This window comes from Grammomys surdaster, unplaced genomic scaffold (assembly GCF_004785775.1).
Source record: "Grammomys surdaster isolate TR1022 unplaced genomic scaffold, NIH_TR_1.0 126063, whole genome shotgun sequence".
Taxonomy (NCBI): Eukaryota; Metazoa; Chordata; class Mammalia; order Rodentia; family Muridae; genus Grammomys; species Grammomys surdaster.
This window is the reverse complement of record NW_021620873.1, coordinates 1353059-1358356: the sequence shown is the minus strand read 5'-3', so window position 1 is coordinate 1358356 and position 5298 is coordinate 1353059. Positions and strand designations below refer to the sequence as shown.

The following is a 5298-nucleotide window of genomic DNA, read 5'->3' as shown; positions in this document are numbered from 1 at the left end:
TCAAATCCTATGGAAATGAACAGAAAGGCTTGGTATGGATAAATCTTTAACACAGAAAACTTCCCAAACTTATTCGTGTCTGTTTAACAAAAGGAGAGTAGATCTCACTGGGCAAGAGTCCACCGCTAGATTTTCAGGACTCCGTTATTTTCTTAAAGCTGACTTTCATGTTTTCTTCTTTTTGTAGCAAAGAAGAGACAAAGTCCACTTATGCAAGTGATTTAAGCATTCTTTTGGGTGAACATTTAGTAAAGAAAACAGAAATATATTTACTTACAAGCGTGACGCAGCAGTTCTCAACCTGTACATCGTGACCCCTTTAGGGGTTGAATGACCTTATCACAGGGGTTGCCTAAGACCATCTGCATATCAAATATTTACTTTACAAATCATAACAGGAGCAAGATTACAGTTATGAAATAGCAATGAAGTAATTTTGTGCCTAGGGGTCACCAGAATAGGGGAACTGTACTAAAGGCTGGCAGCATTGAGAAGGTTGAGAACTGCTATGTTAGGGGCTTGTTGCTCAGGGATTGAGTGCTTGCCTAGCAGGCCCAAGGCTCTAGGCTTGATCCCTGCACTTGGGAAATAAGAAACCTACTATGCAACTGATCATTGCACATTTTATGAGTTCTTCAAGAACACCTGAGGTCTGGGATGATAGCTGGGAACCGTGACCAGTGTGATAGCTAATCTCTGCCTTCAAAGTCACTTGTTTGACTGGATGACTAAAGCGGAACACTTCCCGATGCAAGAAATACCGATCAGCCCGAAGAAGGATTCGGAGACTTGCTGCCATTTTCCTTGTACGCGGCAGCTTTAAAACACATAGAAATTGGGACAATTCTCTCTCATATCTCTATGCCTCTGGTGGTCTAGCTTTACCAAAGTGTGTGTCTGGCATGTCCTGGAATCCAGCCACACTTTTCTTCAACTGAGCCCCAGACCTCAAATACATCATCAACTCTCAGGCTAATACCAGCCTCTTCCCTTCAAGCCCTCCTTGTCCCAGTCCTGGCCTCATAGATCATTCTCTAAGTTGAATTCAAAACTAAGCCAATGTAACTTATCATGTTCCATGAGATCTGCCATTGTCTGTGCCTCCATGGCCTGTCTCCTCCATTACTGCCTCCTGTTACCTCCTCTCTTGACCTCACCCCTTACTCCTCCAAGCGCTTTTGCTCACCTTTCAGGGGTCCTCTCTCTCAGCATCACCTCTACTATGAAGCTTCTCTTGATCCCCTCACATCTTTAGACTGAGATAGGCCCCACTCTGCCGAGCCCGGGCCACCGTGGTTTTGCCTTTATTGAATGGCATCACACTTGAGTGTTTGTCTCACACCTGGGATTCCCAGCTTCTCTGTGTGCTCAGTGGTCAGCCCAGCGACTATCATGGAGGAGGTTCTTAAGAAATACAAGACAAACTAGTGAATGATCTTGTGAACAATTTACCTGTGTGGCTTCTGCTCCCTCTCGGGCCACATTGTGGTATTTCTTGTGTCTCTGGGCCTTCAGCACTACCTTGTGAGGACAAGCGAGTTTATCATTTAGTCTCATGCTGTCTTAGAGGCTTTGGCAATCCTGTGACAAAATGCCCGAGAAACATGACAAGGGAGGAAAGACTTCTGGTGGTTCATGATCTTAGTTGCAGTCCACCACGACAGGGAAGGCAGAGGCCAGTGGCTCTGTCTATGGAGGCTGCATCAGAGGCTGTTTAATGTAATGGCCGACAGGAAGCAGAGAGGATGACCTACTCCCACCAACCAGATCCTACCTCCTAAAGGTTCCTCAGCCTCCCCAGCTGGGGAACAAGCTCTCAAAACAGGAACAGGTTGGGGACACTCAGGTTCAAACCAAACAGTGTTCCTTCCAGGAGGTTCTGGGCTTCAGCCTCTCACCCCTCTGTGCACCCCTAACCCCCAGCTCCCGGGGCAAACAGCAGCTTTCAGAGGAGTCTCATCTCCAGGAGCACCAGCAGAACACCACAAAGCCCCTGGGACTCTGTTGTATCTTGTCCCTTCCTCAGTCAACTCCATTTAACTGCTCTTACGCCTTCTTCGTCAGCCACATCATGCCGTGCACTAGATACAGTTATACACGGAGGTAAGAAATGTCTATTTTAGTCTCCAGAAAAATGGCATAATTTTGCTTAAGTTCAATTTTAAAACATGGAATATGACTGAACTTAATGTTAGTACTTAGGAAAAATGTTCACAGTAATTATAGCTGAGGATACATATATGCAATTTATTTCAAATTTAGTAATACAAAAAAAAATTCTGGATCCAAACGTAACTATTTATAACTTGGCCAGGAGAACTCTGAGAATCCCAGTTATTTCCCCAGAATAGGTTATTCTTCATGTATCTTATTTAAGCAATAATGCATGACAGAGCGTGAATTATGGCATAGTAATTCTCTCCTAGCGTGCTATTAGGCTAACACTGACGGCCGAAGCTGTCAGTGCAACTAGGCATGAATTAATATCTAATAATTCCCCTGCTGAAATGTCTTATTGAGATTATTTTATTAGGAAAGGTTAGTCCTTTGGAAATGTTTTTTGTATGCTAGTGGAGAAAGGGCTCAGCCGGGGCAAAGCTTCAAGGCTTCATCCAGCAGTCATTTCTGAGACTCCTGGCATCTCCACAAACTACCTTCAGTGACATACACATAGTCTTTGGGAAGCATCTTGAGCTGGGTGCAGCAGAGGCCGCCAGGAACCGGAGATGAGCACCGTCCTTGGCCTTAGCTTTGGCTGAGGCACAGGGGAAGAGTTCCCGCATAGATTACACAAAGCCATGTGTTCCCTCCCTAGCATCAAGAGAAGAAAATCAGTAAGAGTAAATTCAGCCTTGGAGTCACGGGCACAGCATACCCTGGTATAAACGTGAAAAGCAAGATGGCAGCAATTCTCTCAGCATTAGCAAGGATGCCACTGTGGCGTGGGATTATGGGAACCAGCGGGATCTGAATCCGAGGGAGGGACAGGATTCGAACCCTGGCTCTACCGCTTACTAACAGCACAGTGGGGAGGCCCATTTAATTTAGCTTTCTCTATTCTACACTTCCGCAGACTCATGCAGGGAACTTTAGGCAGCCCGCTGCCTCACAGGCCTGGTGTAATACATGAGCTTCAACTATCTGCAGTTCTGGATTCTCTCCCTCCCACCCAAATATCCCTCCATTAAAATTCTCCCCCTCTCTTCCTCTCTCTTTCTCCCTGCCTCCCCTCCTTTCTCCTCCTCCTCTCTGCCCTCCTTTGCTGTGGCTAGATTCTCTCTCCTTGTGCATGCAAGGCAATTACTCTCCCTTTGAATGGCAGCCTCATCCTGCTCCATTGCTTCCCTCTTACACGGATATAGCGTGAGGTCCTCAGAGAAGCCAAGAAGGTACTAGCTTCATGCTTTTAGACGTCCTGAACTTGAGAGCAACACGGTCAACATAAACCTCTATTTCCTATACATTACCCTTTCTCAGGTATTCTGTGAGAGCAATAGGAGAATGGATCTCCTCTTCTGGGTATGCTTCTTCAATTTGAGTGCTTCAGGTTAGTCTTTTGTTTATTCTGTTGCTGATGGAACTGGGAATGCAAATGAATCTGCAGGAAGCAAAGACAAGCACATGGGAGTGTGTTTCTCTGGTATGAAATGTAATAGTTCAAAATATTAGTAGGTCAAAAGATGGATCTATCCCTCTGGACTACAAACTTTGTTTAGACATCGCTGTATAACCTTGAGTAAGAGTCTTTCCCTCTGGGCTTCAGCTTCCTTATTAGTCAGAAGAATTGCAAGTCATCTTGCTTGGGGCCGTCCATACGTGATGAATCTGTAAAATGCATAAATCAGTCATGCCTGGCGCTGACTGGAAACTACTCGAATCCTGAGACGCACTTCTCCAGGCCTACAGCAGTGGGTGTCTCCAGATGTGCTAATCAGAGTCTGCAAGCTGCCCGGTCCATCTGGTACAGCATCTCCCACTAAATCTGCCTCGGGATGCCTTGCTACAACGGCCACTGTACAAAGTTACTCACTGAGCCCTCCTGACAAAGCACATTTTCTGGTTTAAAACATATGGGGCTAGCTTCCTACACCACATGAGGGAAGGCTGGCGGTGTCTGAGCTTTGGAGAGGCTCAGAGGAGCTGAACCACAGGGGTCTCTGTGTGTCACACAACCCAGGCCTCAGTATTAGAGGACTTCTCTGCCCACGAGTAGACAAATGCTGGTAGGTGCTGTTGCCCAAGAGTGAATTCCATCTCTTTGCTTTGATCTTCACAGTTCGTGCAGTTAGAATGGGGATTCGAAGGCATGCAAGGGAGCTGTGGGAGAGGGAACAGCCATGGTGAAGACGGAGCAGTCTTCTGCTGAGCACAGTTCAGAGGGTCACCTGCCTCCCTGTGGTGAGTTTCCCTGGAGTCTGGACATCAGGGGCTGATGATCATCAAGTCCTTGAAGCCCTATCATCTGGAGACTCTGTCTCAGTCCTAGATTCTCAGGGGACTTCTGGTGTGACTCAGAAGTTGCCAGTCTGTGTTTACTTTCCTCAGTAAACAATGAGGGAATCCACTGTCCTTCTGGAAGTCTGGAGCCAGCTTTATCCATCCTTGTTTTGGCTCATAGGAAGCTCCCTTGAGCCAGGACAAGGCTAAGCTCAACCAGGGATGACGTCTAAATGTCATCTTAATCCCAGGGACTCGGTCTTTACCTGGGAGGCAGGATTCTGTTTGGTTCTAGTCTTTAAAGTACACACTTGTGCCTTAGACATTCACTCTCTAAGACAGTCCAGAACTCAGATGTGGATACAACTTGACTTGCAAAGCAAGAGGCCTGGAATTGCTGTGTGGTAGAGAAGGCTGTTGCTCTTTAACCACACTACAAGCTGCTTGCTGCTTAGCCAGCACAGCATCCTTCCCAGGCACACACTGGCTCAGAGCTTTCTGACTTTCTGTGACTGAGGAGAATGAAGTCAGAGAACCCACTGTACAGATGGGATTGCTGAGGCCAGAGAATGGAACCACAAGGGAAAGGCAGGACCATGGACTCTTCTGGAAGTTTGGGAACTAGGAAGTTGGTCTCATGCTTTTGCAATGCACAGAAGCTGACGTGCTTCTGATGAGCCAGATGTCAAGGAATCTCTTCAGGAGAATGTCACTGTCCACACCATCACTCAGGACCTCAAAAGAAGACACACCTGGATGTTGATACATTTAGCACACAGGCATTGACAAATGCACTTTTAAAAAGACTTTCCGGGGCTGGAGAGATGGCTCAGTGGTTAAGAGCACTGACTGCTCTTCCAG

At 46.7% G+C, this 5298-nt stretch overlaps 1 long non-coding RNA gene across 1 annotated transcript in view; it reads right to left on the bottom strand.

The window, feature by feature from the left end:
* Window positions 1-1465: 1465 nt before the first annotated feature.
* LOC114610891 overlaps window positions 1466-5298 on the bottom strand; it is a 14396-nt gene continuing 10563 nt past the window's right edge. The window contains exons 3-4 of the long non-coding RNA XR_003709746.1: window positions 3468-3598; window positions 1466-1521 (exon numbers count right to left, since the gene is read on the bottom strand). This is a non-coding gene — a long non-coding RNA (uncharacterized LOC114610891). The remainder of the gene's footprint in view (window positions 1522-3467; window positions 3599-5298) is intronic.